Source organism: Oncorhynchus tshawytscha, linkage group LG04 (assembly GCF_018296145.1).
Source record: "Oncorhynchus tshawytscha isolate Ot180627B linkage group LG04, Otsh_v2.0, whole genome shotgun sequence".
In the NCBI taxonomy this organism is placed as follows: Eukaryota; Metazoa; Chordata; class Actinopteri; order Salmoniformes; family Salmonidae; genus Oncorhynchus; species Oncorhynchus tshawytscha.
Genome location: NC_056432.1, coordinates 63,538,017 through 63,563,224, shown reverse-complemented (window position 1 = coordinate 63,563,224; position 25,208 = coordinate 63,538,017). Strand labels below are relative to the sequence as shown.

Below are 25,208 nucleotides of genomic sequence, written 5' to 3'. Positions count from 1 at the left end.
TGTCAAAGGTGCTTCTACAAAGTTATGACTCAGGGTATCAGGTATGAAGGTAAGACCCAGATGCAGACACGATGAATTAACAATGGTTTAATAATCCAACAGGGGCAGACAATAGACAGGTCAAGGCAGGCAGGGGTCAGTAAACCAGAGGTGGGGCAACGGTTCCGGACGGCAGGCAGGCTCAGGGTCAGGCAGGCGGGTTCAGAGTCAGGACAGGCAAGGGTCAACACTAGGAGGGCGAGAAAAAGAGAGACTTGAAAAAGCATGAGCTAAGAACAAAAACCCTGGTTGAAAACTGGCAACAGACAAACAGAGAACACAGGTATAAATACACAGGAGATAATGGGGAAGATGGGCAACACCTGGAGGGGTGTGGGGACAATCACAAAGAAAGGTGAAACAGATCAGGGTGTGACACAGGGGTGTGAATGCTTATGGAAATGAGATATTTCTGTATTTCATTTTCAATACATTTAGAAACATTTCTAAAAACATGTTTTCACTGTCATTATGTGGTATTGTCTGTAGATGGGTGAAAAAAACAGCTAAATTCAGGCTGTAACACAACAACATGTGGAATAAGTCAAGGGGTATGAATACTTTCTAAAGGCACTGTATTATGTTGAGTACATTCTCTAAACATAATGTCAATATAATGTTCTGAGAAGGTTACAAGCCAAGCATGCATTATTTCCATTGTACAACGTATCGAATAGACTTCAGTTAGATGATACATGAGCCTGTTTTATTCGATTAGACAAGGCAGGGAAATATTCATATAAATGATCTTCAGATTGCATAACTTCTAGTGATTAGACCATGATGGTGTTTGTTATAGAATTTGCAAAAGGGTCCTGGTAATTTGGATAAAAGTCTTAATTGGCATGTGATAGATTGATTGGGCTCAGAGTTTAGACGGAAGGCGGCAGATGATTGCAAGGCTTTAGAGAGGCTATTGATTGTACATACTTACAAACGCTCCCACCCAAACAAAGAGGAGGGCTTAAAAGTGCAAGGCAAATTAGTCACGACTTGTCAATCATTTACACTAAGATGTATGCTGAGAGATTGGCTGCTTCAACTCCAGACTGCTCCTTTTAATGGAAAAGAGAAAAGGCTGAATTCAGAGGAATCTTTATAGATCTGTCTTTTTACTACAACCCCCTCCGTTCAGAGACAAATGGGATTAGCTCAACTAATTGAACTTCTGGATCTGAGCACTATGTCATCAGTCTCTAAGTGGTTATTGGACCAGAATGAGGTAAGGGACATTCTGTGTTGTGAGATTCTTCAACTGTACGACACACATACCAACACGTACACATACCGTGTAATATGCTCGGCTGTGGCTAGAACTAGTGAGAAACTGCCCTTTTGGAGAAAGCTCAGAGAATATTATCAGTAACATTTCTCTGTGTAACTGCTTATGTCTACTGGAGAGACGAGCAGAGAGCTGCAGTACGTGGGAGCTCTCAGTGCTCTGATTCCATCTGTCAGGTTCCTGAACCACCGGCCCGCCAGGCCGACCCCTCCCCTACACAGCCCACTGCTCTATACAACACAAGAAGTCATCCCAGAGACGTTTAAAAGGTCAGCAGGACTACACTACAGCCTGCTTTGACATTTGATTGGCAGAGGTAAATATCTTCGAGTGGTTGAGATGGGCTGAGTCCTCGTGCACTGCTTCAACAAGCAATGTGAATGGGAGATACGCTGGGTTGCTTCCTCCGGGTGAACTCCTATTCACTGGGTCTTCTTTTAACAGGGCTTTACTGAAGCTGTATAGACCTTTTGGGTTATTATTAGTCTCACTACAGACTACCATTCATTGTCTCTGACAGCATCCTGTTTTGATATGCAGATATATGCTGGCCGGTCAAATTGCTAGTTATGTTTATGTGGAGGTGGACAACCTTGAGAGGTTTGTGTGTATGTCCGTTTGTGCGAATAGTTTAAATTATTCATCCGGTGTGGGTGTGTATTGTGTTGTGACCTCAACAAGGACAGGAGGGCACAATGGTGGGTCATCTGGGCCCTGCCAACTGCCAGTCCCTTCCCCTCCGCCTCTCCAGCCCGCTCCCTCTGGCCACCGCCTTGTGTGCAGCGTGCTCTGGCGGCTAAAGGCGCTCGTTAAAGGCCATAACTTATCTCACGTTTGAAGCTAATGGGAGGAATACTGGCCGCAGTGAAAAATAAATGACATTTCCCCCCCCCCCTCTCTCCCTGCCCTCCTAACCTGCAGCGTAATATAGCAGCGGTGAGGGTATGCATTACAGATCTGAGGCCTTAGAATTGATCTGTGCTGCACTACGCTGACTGATGCATTTGAAAATAATGTACTGGAGCCGGAGCATTACAGGGACCCCGTAACTAATGGAGAGCTCTCGCCCCGTGGCCGCCACTGTATATCATTCAGCTGTACTACCTCATCAAGCCCCGGCCCTGCACACAGTGCAATATATCCCCTCTCCGTCCTTCCTTCTTTCTCTCTCTTTAATTGTCATTCTCTCTCATGATGCCCTCTTACTAATTAATACAAAAGCCTACCTTCATAATGTGCGTCGTTGCTCTCGGTGAACGAGGAGCCGGTATTAACCGTTAAGATTGATGCACCAAAGTCTACTCTGAACGCCATCATTGTGTTTCCTTCATAATAACTGAGATGTTTTGAGGCCTAGTTACCGAGTCATTTTCATTTGACCAATCAGATATCAGAGCATAAGACATACTGTATCTGCAGCATTAAAACAAGTTTCACATTTTTGTCACCTGCACTAGTTCAGTGAAATGCCTTTCTTGTTTGCTCTTTCCCGACAATGCGATAGTCAATGTCAGTAGTACTATCATTTTTTAAAAATAAAAAAGTGAAGTAGAACAAAAACACACAATAAATATAAATAAGAGACCACAAGAAAGTATGTAAGCTATATACAGGGTCGGTTCCAGGGTCAGTGCCAATACCATATTTACAATGTGCAGGGATCCTGGAGTGGTAGATTTAGATATGTATAGGGGTAAGGTGACTAGGAAACAGGATATATGATAAATGTACAGTGCCAAGGGTTGTTCTCTATAATGGTTGAATATGTAAAAACATTTGAAAGATTGGTGGAGTGGGCCAGATCAGAGTAGATAAACAGGTTGAATATGTAAAAACATTTGAAAGATTGGTGGAGTGGGCCAGATCAGAGTAGATAAACAGGTTGAATATGTAAAAACATTTGAAAGATTGGTGGAGTGGGCCAGATCAGAGTAGATAAACAGGTTGAATATGTAAAAACATTTGAAAGATTGGTGGAGTGGGCCAGATAGATAAACAGGTTGAATATGTAAAAACATTTGAAAGATTGGTGGAGTGGGCCAGATCAGAGTAGATAAACAGGTTGAATATGTAAAAACATTTGAAAGATTGGTGGAGTGGGCCAGATCAGAGTAGATAAACAGGTTGAATATGTAAAAACATTTGAAAGATTGGTGGTTTGGGCCAGATCAGGGATAAAAAGGTTGAAGATGTAAAAACATTTGAAAGATTGGTGGAGTGGGCCAGATCAGAGTAGATAAACAGGTTGAAGATGTAAAAACATTTGAAAGATTGGTGGAGTGGGCCAGAAAGATTGGTGGAGTGGGCCAGAGTAGATAAACAGGTTGAATATGTAAAAACATTTGAAAGATTGGTGGAGTGGGCCAGATCAGAGTAGATAAACAGGTTGAATATGTAAAAACATTTGAAAGATTGGTGGAGTGGGCCAGATCAGAGTAGATAAACAGGTTGAATATGTAAAAACATTTGAAAGATTGGTGGAGTGGGCCAGATCAGAGTAGATAAACAGGTTGAATATGCAGGTTGAATCACTTTTCATACTATAACTGCTTGATCATTTATCTTTTAGGCCCCCTATTTCCTCTCACTCGTTTCACCTCCCTTTTCACAGCTCAGTTTTATTTAATGGTGTTTATGTTTAATAGCTGTATCAGACAGCAGCCGCTCACTGCCCTTTTCCAGCCAAATCAAGGTAAAGAAAGAGGGGAAAGGCCAAATGAATTCCATCCAGCGAGAGGTCAGAGAGACAGACAGAGAGTACATAGCAATGCCTTTTCCCCAGTAGGCAGTGGGAGATACGATGCTAATAAGATCAGAAGAGAAGAGGAGAGCCGGACCCCCGGGACGACCATAAAGAGTTTCAGTATATTTTTAAAAAGATAACACCCTGAAAAAATGATGATGTCTGCTTTGAAATGCATTAATAATCAGGAGTGGACTATTTTGTTCTAGGATATGAAATAGAATTGAAATCCCCTCGTCTTGGGGAGGGCAGGCGTGGGCGAGAGGGGGGTAGTGGTGGGGAGTTGGGGGCCTTAGAGAGAGTTAAAGAAAGGCAGAGGGTGGAATAAGAAGTGTGTTGTTGTGAGCAAGGTTGAGGAGGCCTCTTCCTTCCTGCTCTCCTTCCGTCTTACTTTCCGTCCAGGTGCACAGGGCAGGGGGAAGAGAAGACAGGAAGAGGCTCTCATTATTTCTGGTTTCCGTTTTCTCTTAATGGAATGCTCTGGATGGTAGTGGGTATTTGAACCATCAGCGTGTTTCCCATGTTCCTCTCTCCGTGATCACGCCTGTTCTAAATCAAAAATGCCTCTGACTCACTCTTAGGAAGAGAGGAGGAATATGAGGAATATTTGAACAGTTATGGCCTATGTTAGAGCATGATGAAAAAGACTTCAAATGCTTTGTCTTTCTCTCCCCTTCTATCCTAATCGGAAATTCATAGAATAACTAATGAAATGAAACCTGTAGGAAGTGTGCCATTTCCCCCCCCTTCTTATATAATCAGAACATTTTGGTGTTGTGCTGAGTTTATAATACAGTAGAATCCTTAAGTGGAGGAAATCTGTATTATTAAATTGTAATATAATTATAATACTTTGTAATTGGAAAATGCATTGCGGTGTATAATAAAAGACTGTGTGGTGGTCAAGTGCCGTCTCAAGCAGATTCTCCGCCCCATTGATGTATGAAGGTCAGACGTCAGCATTCCCGCTGCCTAATCTCTCTGTATATACATATAGGCAACGGCTCTGGGCTGTTTCCATACTGAAGACCTGGCCCACTGTCTACCATAGGGGAAATACCTGTTTGTCATCACAAATACTTAATTCACTTCAATTAATTTTAGTAACTCGGCTGTAACTTTGGTAAGGTATTAGTAATTAGATGATCCTTATTGGATTGTTTATTTGGTTTCGGTCCCAATCAATGCATTTTTATTCACTTTCATTACATTTTGGCACATTGTCAAGTGTTCCAGATATCTGTAGGACTAGTACTTTATATGGAGACGGCCCGAGGTCCCTATAGTTGGTTGGTTGGATTGACTGAGTGATTGATGTAAATAATAGATTGCCTCATCCATCCTCCAGTTGTTGTGAGGATCCAGGGAGAGAGCTCCAGGGCTCGGCCATGTGTTGATGTCACTGAGAGGCAAGCAGGCAGGACGCCCGGACAGACTGGGATTTCATTGTGACTGAGCATGTGCGGCTGGCTGGTGGTTTCAGTGTTGTGACAGGCCAGGCTGAGGCAGGCGGGTGGCCAGCCCAGGGGAAGTGGTCGATCAGGTCGGTCAGACCTATTTTCTGACTGACTTCCTCTGTGAGGGGGAGATGGGCCGTGTGAGGTGCAACTGACCAGGACAGAGAAGGTGACCCTGGGGAGGGAGTATAGGTACTGTAGGCAGAGCAGCAGGTCAGAACTGAGCCACTGACCAGGACAGAGAAGGTGGCCCTGGGGCGGAGTATAGGTACTGTAGGCAGAGCAGCAGGTCAGAACTGAGCCACTGACCAGTATGTCCACCTAGAGGGAGATGGAGCTTCTCGTAAGCCCATCATCACTCTGTGTTTGACTCTGTCTGGACACAGGCCTGGTTCTGTTTCAACCCCACACTGAAACCTCTTCAGCAGCAGCCCAATGGTTGAACTTCAGTTAGTATGGCTCTAAAGCACTCTTCACTGGGCTGACAACCTGGCACTCTCACTAAGCAAACAGTAGATGGGCTCTGCTCTACTCTTCTCTTCCCTGCCTGAATAGTCCTCTCTCATGGCATTGTGATCCAGCCAGCCAGGCCCACCTAAAGCGCTGTAATGGCTGTGTGTGAAAAGGGTTTGCTGGGAATGGTTTTAAACGGTGGAGAGCTCTGAAGAGGCCGACGGTCGGAAAGATATCACCTAACAGCCTGCCGTTAAAAGGTTGACTGTGCTGCGCTGGAATGGAGGTGTCCTATAGTCGGTCCAATTTCAGCTAATCAACCACGCCTGATTGTTTGCTGAAGTGCACATTTGGGGTGGACATTCATTAGCCCTCCACTGGAGGTTTTATACCATGATTTCTTTTATTTTGGTCTTTTTCAACTGTTTTTTTATTTTTTTATAGATGGGCCATCATTTATAATTTCCCCAAGCTACTGAATCTCATCTACTCTGGCTTAATTTAGACCGTCCTCCCAACATCAGAGTGCATATCCTATTTTTTGGGGACGCTTACAAATAACATGGAGCATCTCAATGTGAAAGCATTATCCAAATTGCAATTGGTAAATGTTGCGCTAGATTTATTTTTGTACCTCATCGGCAACAGCCTCAGTACCCAGACACAGACTCTGTCTGCCCCCCCTCCCCCCTGGCCTGTGCTTTGATGTGGGTTATCAGTGAGCCCCATCGCCCCCGCCACCCTCCCAGCCCCTCCGTGTCAGCACCTTTTGATGTAGCCTATGTGCACTTCCAAATATCATTTTTAATAAGGAGTCATTATCATTTAGATTTCTTGCTGAATGAGAAGAGTGACCTCTGGTATTTATCTGGTGGGGGGGTGGGGGGTGGGGTGGGGTGGGTCATGGTGATGATGTGTGTATGGTGCTGTGGTGGTGGCAGGCAGACAGATATGGCTCATTGACATTAAGCCAAAATGCGTACTATGTGCATTCTGGGAAGATTGGGTGGAAGCCACTTATATGGGGAGCTGTATACGGTGGCAGTCATTCACATCTCTTATGTGTCTGGTAATCAGAATATCTTCTCTAGCAGTTCCCTGAGCAAGTCAGTTTGGGTCTAAGCACTCTGGTCTGCATACTAGTAGTTAAATAAATCAGTAGTTATTTAGAATGTACTGTAGATGTAGCTTGGTAGAGATGCACGTGTGTAGTGGTGGGGAGACTTATTATGAAGCTCACCTTCCCTGAATAATGGCATTACAGAGCAGGTTGGGGGACTGGCCTTGGCTGTGTAAGGCAGGGAGGGTAGCAGCTGCGCCCTCACACACAAGGCTCCTCTGATTTGGCAGAGCTCACCATGGACTCCCTCCACCTCGTTGAAGGAGAGTCTCAAGAACTAATATCATCCTGTTTTTATCAGGCAGTGAGCGAGCGGAGAGAAGTCCCAGGGCCCTGACAGGACAAAGAGCCTCTCCACACGCCTCCCTCTTTAATATCTTTCTGTGGACCAGGTCGCAATTAGCATGTTAATGAAGGGATCTGAAACCTCTAAAGATCAAGACAATAGGAATCCTTTCTGGGCGCCTGAAGATAACAAATAACCTTTAACGGAAATTACCAGATGAAATGTACAGTGTTTATCGTGTGAAATACTCATTTTTAAGAGTAATCTACGAAACGCTGGCGTTTATCTATTTCTTTATGCTTTTGAGCCCCATGCCTGCCTCTAGCTTATTTTGGTTAATTACATTGAGGACACTTTATGCTTGTCTCTTTTAAAAACGTCTTGCAGTTATCTGCGTATTCTCCCTGCCCTACTTGATGTTGGTGCATGCTGGCTAAGCTGCGAGAGGATTATTTAGGAGCCCTGGTGCTGCAGCTTTGTCACAGCGGTGAGAGATCAAAGAGACCCCTAATGCTCAGATTCAGGAAGAAGAATACCAAATCACACTGGTCTCCTGGGCAGGCCTGGTGTTGGTAGCATTGGGTCAAACTCAAGATAATGAGGAGTGTGTCACAGCCCCTTTAAAACCACACAGATTTTCACACATGTCCATGATGCAGTGGGAACCTGCTGGACTGGGCTGATCCTGTGTAGGTGTAGAGGGTTAGTATTAGTACAGGTGGTAATACAATAATATATGCCATTTAGCAGACGCTTTTATTCAAAGCGACTTAGTCATGCGTGCAGACATTTTACATGTGGGTGGTCCTGGGCATCGAACCCACCATTTTGGCGTTGCAAGCGCCATGCTCTACCAACTGAGCTCCAGAGGTGGTAGAGGCAACAACAAGGCCTTGATGCAACGGTCCGATGTGAACAAATAAATGGGTTGAAAGGCAACCCCTGGCAGAGGGCAGGTAGAGGAGTGAGTGTCAGATGGGGTTGGGAGAGGCAACACTGCTGGGTTCAAAGCACTAGTGTGAAGATGACACTGGAAGGACTGTCCTCTACAGAGAACCCCTCATTCACTGTTCAGTCAGACCAGTTAAGTAGAGGCTTCCTGGAAACACACGAGTGTGTGCGCGCACACACACACACACACACACACACACATCAGCCAGGCCCAGGCGATACCCTGCAGCGTCAGCAGCACCCTAGCTCTCTGCATAAACTGCCCCAGGCCACATATCCAGACAGACAGACAGACACGGCAGACAGGCCCAGCCTCTCTCTACTTCTCTCATCTATCACTCACCTCTCCATCTCCTCCTCTCCTCCTCATCATTTCTCCTTCTCCCCATCTCCTCTCCTCCTCCTCCCCATCTTCTCTCCTCCTCCTCCTCCTCCCCATCTCTTCTTCTCCTCCCCATCTTCTCTCCTCCCATCTCGTCTCCTCCTCCCTATCTCTTCTTCTCCTCTCTATCTCCTCTTCCCTATATCTTCTCCTCCTCCACATCTCCTCTCCTCCTCCCCATCTTCTCTCCTACTCCTCCTCTCCTCCTCCCCATCTCCTCTCCTCCTTCCCATCTCTTATCCTCCTCCCCATCTTCTCTCCTCCTCCTCCCCATCTCCTCTCCTCCCAATCTCCTCTCCTCTTCACGATCTCCTCTCCTCCACATCTCCTCTCCTCCTCCTCCCCATCTCCTCCTCCTCCCCATCTCCTCTCCCCTCTATCTCCTCCTCCTCCACATCTCCTCTCCTCCTCCCCATCTTCTCTCCTCCCCATCTCCTCTCCTCCTCCTCCACATCTCCTCTCCTCCTCCCCATCTTCTCTCCTCCACATCTCCTCCTCCTCCTCCTCTCCTCTCCTCTCTCTCCACTCCCCCTATCTCCTCTCCTCCTCATCATTTCTCCTTCTCCCCATCTCCTCTCCTCCTCCCCATCTTCTCTCCTCCCCATCTCCTCTCCTCTCCTCCCCATCTCTCCTCCTCCTCCTCCCCATCTCCTCTCTTCCTCCCTATCTCCTCTCCTCCTCTCCCTCTCCTCTATCTCTTCCTGTTTCTTACGACTAGCTCAGTGTTTTCCTCTTTATTCTCTCTGTCAGTCCCATGCCAGTTGAATGGATTTCTAATATCTGTGCATGGACATGGTTGTGTGTGTGACTCTGTGCTTATAAGAAATAACCTTTGGTAACCTTGTTCATATCAATCAGGGTACATAATGTAGTTATTATACAAAATGTACATTGTATGCGTGCGTGAGAGGTGTTTGTACACCCACATTTCCATGGAACTGAATTCTCCAGATATCTTCCCAGTTTAGCCCTGGCAGGTAAGACTTCACACAGATGTCAGGCGAGGTGAAGCTGGCCCTGTAATATTGCTAGGAGGCGGGAATAAAACGGTGTGAATTATCTGTCAAAGCATCAGCCCAGTGAGCTGTGTGGCCAGTTCATTAAACTGCTGACAGTACCATTAATATTAGTGTGCCTTTAAAACCTCAGCATCAAATCAGAACCACCCAGGGAGATGTGAGGTGGTTCAGCTTTTAGAGGGGAGTGATCTGAATTCTAATGGGCTGTAGGAGGATAGGTGGTGGAGGTCTATAATAAAGTCTCTTTTAAAACCTGTTTTTGGAAATGGGAATTATATGGCACTGCTAGCATTATAGAAAGCAAACCTTAGAAAACTGGTGAGATGGACATGTCATGAATGAATGTTTATCATCAGGCCAAGCATTAGGCTAAAATGTCCCTGATGCATAACTTCTTGCCAAATTATGATTTTGAAGAAAAATAACTCCTGGACTTTCCATCACATTTAGACACTGTGTGCATTTGGTAGTTGCCACATAATATTTTTTCTGTATTACAAATTTCCAGTAAACTAAAAGATGATACCCTCGTAGTGTGCATTCTCTTGTAGTAATCTGCACCAAAAGATAGCTTATTCTTGTTTGCTTTTACTTTTCATATTTGGTGCGAGAACATACCAGCAAACTTTTAGAACATGGAGTTTACCAAGACGGTAATGCATTTTTCGTGTGGAAAACAGGACAGAAATGTGTTGCTTTGATGTTAGCCATAAAACCATTAAAAAATGTTTTTTTAAGGATGAATACTTTGGATGTACACAGAGTGGTGTGACAGTTGTAGAGAGCCCTCACCGTTGCTGTCCAGCAGTGCCTGGTCCACGCATTTACCATGTATCCTCCCACCACTCTGTCTACCAGAGTAGCTTTTATTCTCCTCAGAGGAGGGAGAGATGCCTCTTGTTCTCTTTACGACAGATTTTTAATACTGTTCCTCCGACTACATTTGTAGAGAGCAAATGCTTTGATGAAATATGGGACAAACACTATACACATCATGTTTTTCATTTGTAGTAGTATAGCCTTGAAATGGACTGTGCAACATATCATTTATCTGATATAGTCCTGTACTTGCTTTTGGACTGTCTGAAAAAAAACTGCCCGTTGATTTCAAAAGAATTCTTCCAACCAGTATCTTGGTGAATTTACATGAAATGAAAGTCCTGACATCCATTTGATAAGCAACTGAGGGGTATATAATTGGGACATCCAGGGAAAATGACATCTTAATTATATTCGCTGACACTTACCATGCAGTGTCAATTGGCTGGTTATAAAGAACAGGACATGCATGTTATCTGTGTAGCATTGTCTGATTACAAATCTGTCTGTTGGGTAACTTGGGTTAATTGAGTTTATGAAATTAGAAGTTTTCTTCATGAATTAAAATGTTGCCTTTCTTACATATTGAGGTTCTCAACACTGTCAGTTGTATTGTATAGTAAGCATGGTGTATAGCAGGATTTGATGCATGTATTGCGTTGAGGTCAGTTTCATCTTCCAAAGCCTATTGAATTTTGACACATTTGCTTCTGGGTGACTGACCTTGCTTTCGCCTACACTGTGACTCTCAATAGCGGAGGCTAATTTGGCTATGGGAAATGGATTCAAAACTAACCCAGCAACAAGCAGCAGTGGAGCTAAGCTTTTCTGGGAAATTGATATGTACTGTATCTTCTGTCACAAAAATGTCATCTTGTACCTGAAATTGGCACATCTCCTTTGAGATGTGCCTCTCTTGATAGTTCGACATGTGAGTGCAAACTGTATTGTATTTTGTGTTTTACTGTAATAGATGACTATGATGTTCAGTTGCTCCTGGGGACTTTCAATAGGCTTTGTGTTTTAGTTTAGTGCAGCAGACTTCCAATAATATGTAAATGCATCCCTGTTTCTTTCCTTCCCTCCTTGAAATAACCACTTATCTGACATGTTCTGACATGACTTGATTGGCAAAAATAATAGTGGAATCCTTGCTTTCACCTAACCTACTGTGTGAAATTGGTGATTACTTCAAGAAAGCTGGATGGATGGAAGGAAAGAAGGAGGAAAGGAAGGAGGTAAACATATATCAAATCAGGCCTGTGTTTATTTGTATCAGGTGGAGGAGCGTGAAGCCCAGGTCCAGGAGCTGCAGGACACCATCACAGATCTGCACCAGGAGATGACCAGGAAGGACCAGGACAAGCTGACACAGCTGCAGGAGCTCCACCAGCTGGAGAGCAGGGTGAAGCAGCTCACTGACCAGGTAGGGCTGGGGAACTATTACCACCCAGACAGGTCTAGTTCTGGACTGGCCAATTCTGTTGGTAAACACTTGTCCACTTCTGGTCAAGATCAAATAGAACTAGTACATCAAAATGTTAACCTCATTTAATTTTAACACTATTGACAGAGTATGCAATTGCTTCATCAGCATAATGAAACCTACATTGGCCTAATCTACAGTGTATGACACAGTTGTACTTGTAACCCATTGGTGTGGTACAGTGAATGATGTGCTGTGTGGTTGTCTTGATGGCAGGTCAGGAGCATTGAGGAGACCACAGGCCAGCTGAGACAGGCGGTGGCTGTTAGAGTGGGCATCAGCTGCGCTACCCTGTCTGGGGATGTGAGTACAGCAGGGAAAGTGGGTTAAAGCACAGTGTTCATGCATATACTGTACATGTACTGTTATACGTTCCACAGGACATGATCTACTACCTGACCTACGTTTTATATAGGCTGTAAGGTCTAACAATGCATCAGTGAACATATAATGAACTTGGATCCACTCTGGGCTTTTCCAGTCTTAAATATTCATCCAAATGTCATTTTTCTGTAAACAAATGCATTACTAGGTGATAGAAAATGATAGAAATGTAAGCTAGTCCTATAAAGTTCCAGTTATATTGTGTTCATTTTCTCTATTCTAAGACTCATTAACATTTCATCAGTCATCCTGTTGTTATTAACATTCCTGTACAAGCCTATGCATTCACACATAAATCACATTAGACCCTCATTTCCAGATGAATGCGTACGTACATGGTGACTCAGTCTCTCACACGGTCTGTCTGTATGGTCTGTCTGTGTGGTCTGTCTGTGTGGTCTGTCTGTGTGGTCTGTCTGTATGGTCTGTTTGTGTGGTCTGTGTGTATGGTCTGTCTGTATTATGTCATGGGTTGGAAATCATGATTGCCCAGTAGAGCTGGAGATCTTTGAGACCAGTGTTTGTTGAGAGGGGCTCTAATGATGGCACATGTGGCCTGGGTACTGATGGCCCCAATGTGGGAGCCAGAGCCAGCCTGAATAGTAGCTCTGTCCCCCTCTCTCCACCTAACTCTTGACGTCTCCACACATCTGGCAGGCAGCACAGAGACCATGATGGGAGTCAATTAACTCTAATGAATTGTAATATTGTGCAATTTTAATCAGGCTGTAATTCTGTATAATAACCTTAACATTTCTGGACGGGATTGGATTGCAATTACGTGTGCAGCAGCAGAAGAAGGCAGAGAGTTTAAGTAGGGAACTATGCAGGTCCCTGGAAAGAGGGCTTTTTAGTGTTCCTTTTGTTTGCGTTTAATATGGAAATTGTGCGAAAATAATGAGACAACTTCTCCTCATTGCTTATTGAATTTGGGAGGTCAGGTACAATGAGTTTTGTGTAATTATGGACATAGCCTCAGAGATGGTAGGTAGATTGGCCTATTAGTCCTGTCTGGGATGATTTCTTTTCTCTCTGGTGGATTTTGACCTTCAAATCATCCAAATGCTAGTTAGAACCTTTCTGATTGGTTGAATTGGCTTGCTGATTAGTCAGGCTTCCCTGGTGGGCTCACTGACTGGTATCCTGTTTGGCTGCGTGGGGGTGGAGGAGGAAACAGCCTCATAGCCAGATGGTAGAGAATAGAGGGAACCGTAGAAAACATATGTAAATGAGAGAAATGATCCTGTCATGTATTTGGTGTTTTAGTGAAACAGCATTGTCTTTGTGTAAGAGAGGATGTCTTTGTGTAAGAGAGAATGTCGTTGTGTAAGAGTGGATGTCGTTGTGTAAGAGAGAATGTCGTTGTGTAAGAGAGGATGTCTTTGTGTAAGAGAGGATGTCTTTGTGTAAGAGAGAATGTCGTTGTGTAAGAGAGGATGTCTGTGTAAGAGAGGATGTCTTTGTGTAAGAGAGGATGTCTTTGTGTAAGAGAGGATGTCTTTGTGTAAGAGAGGATGTCTTTGTGTAAGAGAGGATGTCTGTGTAAGAGTGGATGTCGTTGTGTAAGAGAGAATGTCGTTGTGTAAAGAGGATGTCTTTGTGTAAGAGAGAATGTCTTTGTGTAAGAGAGGATGTCTTTGTGTAAGAGAGGATGTCTTTGTGTAAGAGTGGATGTCTGTGTAAGAGTGGATGTATTTGGTGCTGAAACAGAATATTCTAACGCTGAAGGAATCTATGGGTCCTGACCCTGTCCTCCATCTCTGCTACCTTTTCCTCTCTTCTCTTCACCTCTCATCCCTTTTCCTTCTCTCTTTCCCTCTCTCAATGTGGAGGAAATGCATTGGAAAGGAGAGCCAAAGTCACACAACATTAGTTTGGTAGTGGCTGCCGCTGCAGAAAGCCATTACTCTTCCTTGACAGTATCATAGAGAACGGTGGAGCTGGGTCGCGCCTAGCCCCTCGCTCTCCCTCGCCATGCGCCACTCGCAGGAAATTGCCTCATACTTCAGCGGGCAGGAAGGTGACACGTCGGCGACACCCACGCTTGTGTCACTTTCAGGGCCCAGGACCTGGGTGGGAGCGGGCTCCGGTGCCACAGACAAGTGCTGCCTGGGGAGCAGTAGAGGAGAGCTGCCCAGGAGAGGCTGGTTGAGCTGGGGTCTGGACACGCAGGGAACCACGCTGGATTTAGAGGAGGGGCAGAGTAGGGGTAGAACTAGTTACCATAAATGAGGTCTTAACCTCCCTAACTTTCTTTGACCACTAGTTTTTGACCTGATTGAACTCCTCTACTGCACAAAAGCACTGGGTGGAAATGGAGAGTTGTGGCATTGAGCTAGCCAGTTCTAGAGGGCGTTGCAGTAGATGGGATATTTGCAGCGCCCGCCACCTCTTATTTGATGAATTTTGACTCCTACAAAGAGGATAGTTAGGTGCCCCACTAGGGGGATGGACGGAGGGATGCAGCAGGACCCAGGGAAAGTGCTAGGTGGTGGGCTTCTCTTTGGCTGGTTTCAGCCTGCAGTCTGGAGCATAAGGGCTGCTCTGTCCACAGCCACCCGTATGGGGAGCAGTAATGAAAGGAGAGGTTAAGGAGGAGAGTGAAGTGGTCTCACTCAACAATAAATCCGATGTAGTAGGGGATGCTATGGGACCCCACTCCTAGAACACAGTAGGGGCGTTGAAAAGGGACAGGCGTACGCACACTTACCCAGACACACACGCGCACACACACACGCTCACACACGCTATGCCTGTTAAGAACTGTTGTGCCTCGTCTATGAAAGAGATTGAGCTATTGAAAATATGGGCTAATGTTTTGTGGAGCGCATTCCCTGAAAAAGACGAGGAATCTAATTTCTCACTCAAGACATTAGGTAATTTGTGTCATACGTTTGACTAAAATGTTGTTTATGAGTTGATTTGACTATTATTTGAAAATGTAGACATCATTTGAACAAAACTAAAGCCTTTATCAGTTCTGAAGCCACAGGCACTGATGCAGGTGTGGTATACATACCAGCTGCTGGGTTGGCCATTGTTTTCAGATGAGACATGTACATTGTGTTGTTTGAGAGGGAATAGAAAGCTTTATGCTGTTCCATCTCCTCCCGACACCACACCCCATCCCTGTGCAGACCTCGTCTCCAGAGGACCAATGTTTATTGCCATTCTAAAGCAGGCTTTGTTGTGATTGTGTGTGCTCTCCGTCCCCTTCTCCTTGTTTCCACTCTTCTTTCATTTTGTGCAGGGCTGGGGGGATTGCTCTGTGCTGCGGCTCTGTGATTAGAGAGAGGGAGAGGCAGAGTGCTTCTCAGCAGGACTCTGTTTTATATTCATCAAAAGAGCTGCCTTTGATTTGCTCCCTCTGACGTGTGACAGCGGCGCGGCTGCAGCACCACACAGCCGCCGAGGAAATCGTGCACTTATCACCCCTCCCTCCTCCTCCCTCTCCTCCCCTGTTCTCCTCACCCTCCTTTACCAGCAGTACCCACCACCCTACTCCCCCCGCAGCCCAACCTTCGGGCCTCCTGGCCGTCTTATTCATTTCTCTATTGTTGTTAATATTGCCTCTTTTCACTCAAAAGGCAGACTTTTTCCAAGATTTGCCCTCGCCATCTCTCCCTCTCCTCAGAATAGTTACCCAGAGTAGAGCCTGTGGACAGACGGGCCAGCAGAGAGAGGGGGGTGGAGTGGGGAGAGAAAGAGGGAGATAGAGAGAGAGCTCTAAGTATGGATGATGGGTGGTGATGAGAAGCTCATCAAGGCCCTGTCTGTCTGCATAGGACGATGTCCATTTCCATGGGAGGGAAAACAGGCTGTTGTTGATTACAGAACAGTATTGAATACGTTGTTTTCCCTGTTGATTGCAGTATATGAATGTGACCATTCAGTCACTGCTGCCTACATAGAATTACAATTCCATTACGGTTGCCTTCTTTGTCTTGCTGACGTCCAGTGGCCACCCTGTTGTACAGACTCCCTCATTATCCAGGGTGGGAATGATATGACATCTGGGTTGGAGAAAAGACCAGGTAATGTCCTGGGATGGTGGAGGCTCAGGTTAGCCCAGATAAAGTCCTGTTCTGTAGCTTGGAGGAGCATCTCTCACCCTGTCTCTATGACCTTCAGCTCTGTGTCAGTGGTAGCTCAGACGAGGCCGCTGTAGTTTCCTATGTGTTTACACAGGAGCCCATCCTATTACCACCCTCAACTAGCAGATCAGTCAATTCTGCACAGTTTCTGATGGCTCAGACTAAAATCACATACTCACGCACACACTCACACACTAGCTCTTCTCTCCAAACACTGCCCCCCTCTGCACCACGCCTGGGCCCAAGCAGGACACACACTCCTGTGTTTGAACAGGGCCCCTCTGTGCCGCAGAGACCAGCTTGGTTATTAACGGTGTCAATTATTAAAGCAATTTCCAACTCTGCAAACAGTGGCAGGGAGAGGTGAGCAGACGCAGGAACGTGTGAGTGTGAGATCCATGGGGAGGGAGGGACAGACAGGCCATTTGCCTGCTGCTTTGTCCCTGCAGTGGCCCAGCTAACAAGGTCACATACACCCAAGGTTAGCTCGGAGGGAGGGGAACATGCTTGGGTAATATTTCACCTTCTCCTTGCTTCCATAAGCATCTTATGCACACCACACACACACACACACATGGACACACGCATACTTGCAAACACACTCGCTTCCCAGTAACTGGAAATTGAAAGGTGTCCAATTGACGTTGTGCCTGTACAGCAGCAGAATGAAATGCAAACTGAAGCAGTGTTCTCTGATGCCCACTGATCTCTCCTTGCCGTTTGACGATCCCCCATACTTCACGGCTCATGTCGCATTTGATAGTGATGCCGCCATGTTATAGTTGATATACTGTACTGTATACACAAGGTTAAATGCTTGCCACAGTCTCGGGGTCCTCAGGAGAGTGGGATACGTAAGTAAACATTCAGCTGCATATTGTGGCTGACATCAAATCTAATTTTCGTAAACATTTTCGAAAACAACAACTGAAATGCTTACTTACGGGTCCTTCCCAACAATACAGAATATAATAAAGAATTATTATAGTAATAGAAAAAAAATAAGAACACAAGGAATAAATACACATTGAGCAATGATAGCTTTGCTATATGCACAGGTTACCAGTACTGAGTCCATGTGCAGGGGTATGAGGAAATTGAGGCAGGTATGTACATATAGGTAGGGGTAAAGTGACTAGGAAACAGGATAGATAATAGACAGTAGCAGCAGCATATGTCATGAGTGTGGAAGTGTGGACGTGTGTGTGTGTGTGTGCTGACAGTGTGCCTGTGTGTACTTGTTATGTGTGAGTGAGTGTGTGTGTGTATGTGTTGGAGTGTCAGTGTAAGTATGTGTGAGTGTGTGGGTAGAGTCCAGTGTGTGTGCATAATGTCAAAAAGGGTCAATGCAGATAGTCCTGGTATCTATTTGGTGAACTATTTAGCAGTCTCGTGGCTTGGGGTTGGAAGCAGTTCTGGAGCCTTCTGGAGCGTCCCGGTACTGTTTGCCGTGTGGTAGCAGAGAGAACAGTCTATGACTTGGGTGACTGGTGTCTTTGAGAATGTTTAGGGCCTTCCTCTGACACCTCCTGGTATAGAGGTCCTGGATGGTAGGGAGTTTGGCTCCAGTGATGTACTTGGCTGTACACACTAGCCTCTGTAGCGCCTTGTGGTCTGATGCCAAGCAGTTTCCATACCAAGCGGTGATGCAGCCAGCCAAGATGCTCTCAGTGGTACAGCTGTAGAACTTTTTTAGACTCTATGGGCCCATGCCAAATCTTTTTAGCCTCCTGAGGGAGAAAAGGCGTTGTCATGCCCTCTTCACGACTATGTTGGTGTGTTTGGACCATGATAGGTCCTTAGTGATGTGGACACCGAGGAACTTGAAGCTTTCAACCCGCTCCACTACAGCCCTGTCGATGTGAAGGGGTGTTTGTTCGGCCCTCCGTTTCCTGTTGTCCACGATAAGCTCCTTTGTCTTGCCCACGTTGAGGGAGATGTTATTGGCACCACACTGCCAGGTCTCTGAGCTCCTGGTAATCGTCGTTGGTAATCAGACCCACCACCGTTGTGTCATTGGCAAACTTGGTTACATTATTTTATCTCCTCTTCTCCTGTGTTGTGTTTGAGTCAAGCCTCGCTCCTGAAAACAAAGACTACTGTAGGTCCTGTAGTATTAGCTCTCACATCTTGTTGCTCCGAGGGCCGATGCGGACAGACAGACAAAGTAGGACTACAAAGTAATACAATGGGAGATACAGTGTAGGCTTATGACGCCTCACACATGTAGAACTTTCCGTGTTTAGATAACTACTAGGAGGGAATGTTAGTGTCAGGCTGCACAGCTCACAGCTCCAGGGAGAAGGTAGTTGGATGGCAGTTTGAATGGAGTTTGATAGGAGCGTAATGACTGTCTGATGGCCCTACTGTCTGGGTCTTGTCAGACTGTTCAAGGTGACCGCTCCAGACCCCACTGTCTGTCTCTGCGTCTCTCTGTCTACATGCATGATGATGCATTTGATCCGAACCCATCTCCCTAATGGTCTCTGTGAGCTGCCAGCATTCCACAGAGCACTCAAGAAGGCCTTGTCCCTGTCATTTCAGATGTTCACCTGCCCCACTAAGCATAGGTAGCCATTCGCCCCTCGTTCGCCCGCTGCTCTTGACAGAAAGAAAGAGGGAGAGAAAGGGAGAATTAAACCCTGCAATGCTGCACTTTGTGTCAGAGAGGGAACATCTTCCTTCTGCTCCACTGTAATCTCTGAAGACGTGCCATGGTGTGTCAGTGTTAAGTTGATACCAAGCTTTGGCCTACTGTGGACCTCTACTGCTGAAGCTCTACTGTAGGGCCTAAACCCCTTAATCCAGCTCAAAGGCAGATGCTAGGGTTAGTTATGTGACTATGTGCTGGAGATTGACTGGCTCTTTTCTGAGAGGCATTTTCTCTCTCCTCTTTCCTCCTCTGTTGTTCCCCCACGTTCCTGAGGCTGGCTCTTTGGCCCTGCAGGACCCCCAGAAGGCTCTGGGTGATTCCAGCATTTATCCTCCCTCCTCCATGTCTTTCACCGGGGAGAAAGCAGGAAACGGGGATAGCAGCTGCTCATCCTCAGGGCTCCACTGTTGCTGCCACATAGGCCCTGTGGCCTTCTGCATATTTCTATGGAAACACTGACTGGCTATTTCTGTAGCTGATCTAACAGCAACCATCCTGTCTGGCTCTCTGTACATTATGTAGCTTTGTGTAATATATAAAGAGCCATACACAGTGCATTCGGAAAGTATTCAGACCCCTTCCCTTTTTCCACATTTTGTTACTTTACAGCCTTATTCTAAAATGGATTTAAAAATAAAATAAAAAATCCTCATCAATCTACACACAATACCTCATAATGACAAAGCGAAAACAGGTTTGTCAAAATGTTTGCAAATTTATAAAAAATGTATTATTTACTTAACTATTCAGACCCTTTGCTATAAGAATCGAAATTGAGCTCAGGTGCATCCTGTTTCCATTGATCATCCTTGAGATGTTTCTACAACTTGATTGGATTCCACCTGTGTTAAATTCAATTGATTGGACATGATTTGGAAAGGTACACACCTGTCTATATAAGGTCCCACAGTTGACAGTGCATGTCAAAGCAAAAACCAAGCCATGAGGTCGAAGGAATTGTCCGTAAAGCTCAGAGGCACAGATCTGGGGAAGGGTAAAAAAAAAATCAGCAGCAGTGAAGGTCCCCAAGGACACAGTGGCCTCCATCATTCTTAAATGGAAGAAGTTTGGAACCACTAAGACTCTTCCTAGAGCTGGCCGCCTTGCCAAACTGAGCAATCGGGGGAGAAGGGCCTTGGTCAGGGAGGTGACCAAGAACCCGATGGTCACTCTGACAGAGCTCCAGAGTTCCTCTGTGGAGATGTGAGAACCTTACAGAAGGACACCCATCTCTGCAGCACTCCACCAATCAGGCCTTTATGGTAGAGTGGCCAGACGGAAGCCACTCCTCAGTAAAAGGCACATGCCTGTTTGCTTGAAGGACGGATATTTTATTTGCAAATGAAGGGTCTCAGAGTCCCTATCCATCTGCTAGCCCAGCCATTTTCTCTCCACAGCTTTCCTTCCTCCATCTCCTGCTGCACCACCTTTGTCTGTGAGTCTCGTCTTCACTATAGGACATAGCCTTTTATCAGTGTTACTACAGCAAAGCAAATCACGTTGAGAGAGAGATGCTAGTAGCTCATTTAGTTTGTTTTCTTTTTAAGGGCATATTGTTTTATTTATGGTGATTTTCTGTATTATTAAGAGAAGAGTTGTGAATCGCTTTCGCGCCATTGGTTTATCATTGTGAGTATGCTTCGATGTTGTCTGCTCTCCCTCCCTGGCCCTGTGAAGTCAGACGTTTTGATAGGGCTCTTGACACAGCAGCACTTGGCAGCAGACTCCCTTTGTTCTCGCAGGGAAAGGTGCCGAAGGCATTCCAAAGCAATAAACAGGAAAAGCTATCAAATTCAATATTTCTCAGCAGATGACGAAACAGACATGTATTTGTGCACTTGGCATGCAGCGAGATCCCTTCTGGATAAACATGCAATATTAGCGTTAATGTATGGGAGCATTATCTAGCAGACACCACACCAGGCCTAATCTTATCAGTGACACCAACACATATCAGGTAGGATCTGTTAATTTAGCAGAATTGAACAGATTACGATAAGTCCCTGGGAAGGAAGAAATTCCCTACATGGAAACACCTGTCCCTGCCTTAGAGTGGCTTTGGGGGAGCCAGCCAACTGGAAGCAATTATTTGCTGGTGGTCAGCATTTGCGCTATCTGCTGGGATTAGCTGAGGGACTGCTGATCTGGGAGCTGGTCGAGCGTGATGTGGTTACACCTGACTGGGCACTCTGGGCTGAGCTGAGATAGGCTTGGCTAAAATCAACTGGCATGGCATGGGATGGGCTGAGCCAGGCTGGGTTGGGCTAGACTTGGCTGGGTTGCTTGAGCTGCACCTCATTGAGCTCAGGAGCCTGCCTGTGCCTGCTACGTTCCACATCACCAACAGAGTCTCAGGGTAGGTGGAGCTTTTGAGGTGAGCCTCTTTATAATGGAGATATACTCACTGGTGATAGTAAGAGATGATAAGCACTATTTAACCTGGGCGGTATTGTATGGGGAGGAAATGTGTTCATGTGTGACTACAAACTAATGTATTTTTGTGTGTGTGATTATTTACAGATTTGGGTAAATGTGAGGGTTCTGAGTGTGTGTGTATGTGGTGAGTGTGTGTCTGGCTGCGTCCATCTGAGGGGTCTGGCTGTGGACGTGATTGTGTTTTGATGAGGTCTCAGTGGTGCGCCCCGCTCTTGTCTTGTTGAGATGCTTGGTGCCTTGCATTCCCATCGCTTTCCCAATTTGACAGCTGATGGGATCACAGATGGAATGTGTGCCAGTGTAAATTGCCCGTGATATACATAACAGCCTAATTTATCTTCTCCACCCCTCTCTTTTCAGCAATTCCTCCCTCCTGCCTGTGCATCCCTCTCCTTCCTTCCTACCCCATTCCCTCCTCTTTCCCTCCCTCTCTTTCTCTCTCTATCAATCTTTTCCCCACTCTTTGTCTGTCTGTCTGTCTGTCTCTCTGTCTCTCTCAGAGTTCAGGTGCCCTCACGGTCCTTTATCAGGGTTAACAGGCAGTGCCAACTCCAGCCATTCCCTGAAGGCAGTTTGTCAAACCTTTAAGTCTCTATAACCACCCACCACACTGGTCCTGGACCAGCTCCTATGTACCCATGTGGGTTAGCCAGTGTGGAGAATAGTGGGTTAGCCAGTGTGAGAAGCCAGTAAGAACACACACTCTTACACACAGTTCATCATTGCTCTAAAATGGCTACTGTGTCCAGTGCTAAGCACCAATACACACCACTAATCCCTCTATTTTCTGGTGCCTGCTTCAGAGAGAGAGAAGGGGGAGGTAAATAGAGAGAGCAGGAGAAAGAGAGTAGAGTGAGCGAGAGAAGGGAGAGAGAGAGCAGGAGAAAGAGAGTAGAGTGAGCAAGAAAAGGGAGAGAGGGAGCAGGAGAAAGAGAGTAGAGTGAGCGAGAGAAGGGAGAGAGGGAGCAGGAGAAAGAGAGTAGAGTGAGCAAGAAAAGGGAGAGAGGGAGCAGGAGAAAGAGAGTAGAGTGAGCGAGAGAAGGGAGAGAGGGAGCAGGAGAAAGAGAGTAGAGTGAGCGAGAGAGAGAAGGGAGAGAGAGAGCAGGAGAAAGAGAGTTGAGTGAGCGAGAGAAGGGAGAGAGAGAGCAGGAGAAAGAGAGTAGAGTGAGCAAGAAAAGGGAGAGAGGGAGCAGGAGAAAGAGAGTAGAGTGAGCGAGAGAAGGGAGAGAGGGAGCAGGAGAAAGAGAGTAGAGTGAGCGAGAGAAGGGAGAGAGGGAGCAGGAGAAAGAGAGTAGAGTGAGCAGAGAAGGGAGAGAGGGAGCAGGAGAAAGAGAGTAGAGTGAGCGAGAGAAGGGAGAGAGAGAGCAGGAGAAAGAGAGTAGAGTGAGCAAGAAAAGGGAGAGAGGGAGCAGGAGAAAGAGAGTAGAGTGAGCGAGAGAAGGGAGAGAGGGAGCAGGAGAAAGAGAGTAGAGTGAGCGAGAGAGAGAAGGGAGAGAGAGAGCAGGAGAAAGAGAGTTGAGTGAGCGAGAGAAGGGAGAGAGGGAGCAGGAGAAAGAGAGTAGAGTGAGCAAGAAAAGGAGAGAGGGGAGCAGGAGAAAGAGAGTAGAGTGAGCGAGAGAAGAGGGAGCAGGAGAAAGAGAGTAGAGTGAGCGAGAGAGAGAGAAGGGAGAGAGAAGCAGGAGAAAGAGAGTTGAGCAGGAAGGGAAGAGAGGAGAAAGAGAGTAGAGTGAGCGAGAGAAGGGAGAGAGAGCAGGAGAAAGAGAGTAGAGGAGCGAGAGAAGGGAGAGAGAGAAGCAGGAGAAAGAGAGTAGAGTGAGCGAGAGAGAGAAGGGAGAGAGAGAGCAGGAGAAAGAGAGAGTGAGCGAGAGAAGGAGAGAGAGAGCAGGAGAAAGAGAGTAGAGTGAGCAAGAAAAGGGAGAGAGCAGGAGAAAGAGAGGAGAAAGAGAGTGAGCGAGAGAAAGGGAGAGGAGAGTTGAGTGAGGAAGAGAGAGGGAGCAGGAGAAAGAGAGTAGAGTGAGCAGAGAAGGGAGAGAGAGAGCAGGAGAAAGAGAGTAGAGTGAGCGAGAGAAGGGAGGAGAGAGAGAGTAGAGTGAGCAGAGAAAGGAGAGAGGAGCAGGAGAAAGAGAAAGAGAGAAGGGAGAGAGGGAGCAGGAGAAAGAGAGTAGAGTGAGCGAGAGAAGGGAGAGAGGGAGCAGGAGAAAGAGAGTAGAGTGAGCGAGAGAGAGAAGGGAGAGAGAGAGCAGGAGAAAGAGAGTTGAGTGAGCGAGAGAAGGGAGAGAGGGAGCAGGAGAAAGAGAGTAGAGTGAGCGAGAGAAGGGAGAGAGAGCAGGAGAAAGAGAGTAGAGTGAGCGAGAGAAGGGAGAGAGAGCAGGAGAAAGAGAGTAGAGTGAGCGAGAGAAGGGAGAGAGAGCAGGAGAAAGAGAGTAGAGTGAGCGAGAGAAGGGAGAGAGAGAGCAGGAGAAAGAGAGTAGAGTGAGCGAGAGAAGGGAGAGAGAGAGCAGGAGAAAGAGAGTAGAGTGAGCGAGAGAAGGGAGAGAGAGAGCAGGAGAAAGAGAGTAGAGTGAGCGAGAGAAGGAGAGAGAGAGCAGGAGAAAGAGAGTAGAGTGAGCGAGAGAGGGAGAGAAGGAGAAAGAGAGAGAGCAGGAGAAAGAGAGTAGAGTGAGCGAGAGAAGGGAGAGAGGGAGCAGGAGAAAGAGAGTAGAGTGAGCGAGAGAAGGGAGAGAGAGCAGGAGAAAGAGAGTAGAGTAGAGTGAGCGAGAGAGAGGGAGCAGGAGAAGGGAGAGAGGTGAGCAGAGAGCCAAAGAGAGCCCTAGAGTGAGTGAGAGAGAGAGAGAGGGAGCAGGAGAAAGAGAGTAGAGTGAGCGAGAGAAGGGAGAGAGCAGGAGCAGGAGAAAGAGAGTCCCTAAGCAGGAGAAAGAGAGTCCTCCTGAAGGGAGAGAGGGAGCAGGAGAAAGAGATTTGAGTGAGCGAGAAGGGAGAGAGGAGCAGGAGAAAGAGAGTAGAGTGAGCAGAGAAGGGAGAGAGGGAGCAGGAGAAAGAGAGTAGAGTGAGCGAGAGAGAAGGGAGAGAGAGAGCAGGAGAAAGAGAGTAGTGAGCAGAGAAGGGAGAGAGGGAGCAGGAGAAAGAGAGTAGAAAGGGAGAGATGAGCAGAGAGTAGAACTAGAGAGTGCAGGAGAAAGAGGAGCAGGAGAAAGAGAGTAGAGAGAAAGAGAGTAGAGTGAGCGAGAGAAGGGAGAGGGAGCAGGAGAAAGAGAGCAGTGAGCGAGAAGGGAAGGAGAAAGAGAGTAGAGTGAGCGAGAGAAGGGAGAGAGAGCAGGAGAGAGAGTGAGCAGAGAAGGGAGAAGGGAGCAGGAGAAAGAGAGTAGAGTGAGCGAGAGAAGGGAGAGAGAGCAGGAGAAAGAGAGTAGAGGAGAGAGAGAAAGAGAGAGAGGAGCAGGAGAAAGAGAGTTAGTGAGCGAGAGAAGGGAGAGAGAGCAGGAGAAAGAGAGTTGAGTGAGCGAGAGAAGGGAGAGGGAGCAGGAGAAAGAGAGTAGAGTGAGCTGAGAAGGAGAGAGGGAGCAGGAGAAAGAGAGTAGAGTGAGCGAGAGAAGGGAGAGAGAGAGCA

The 25,208-nt window shown here is 46.4% G+C and overlaps 1 long non-coding RNA gene across 1 annotated transcript in view; it reads left to right on the top strand.

Annotated features, from left to right (window-relative positions):
- The first annotated feature begins 12,278 nt into the window (after window positions 1-12,278).
- Window positions 12,279-25,208, top strand: part of LOC121846377 — a 37,710-nt gene continuing 24,780 nt past the window's right edge. Inside the window, exon 1 of the long non-coding RNA XR_006083280.1 lies at window positions 12,279-12,340. This is a non-coding gene — a long non-coding RNA (uncharacterized LOC121846377). The remainder of the gene's footprint in view (window positions 12,341-25,208) is intronic.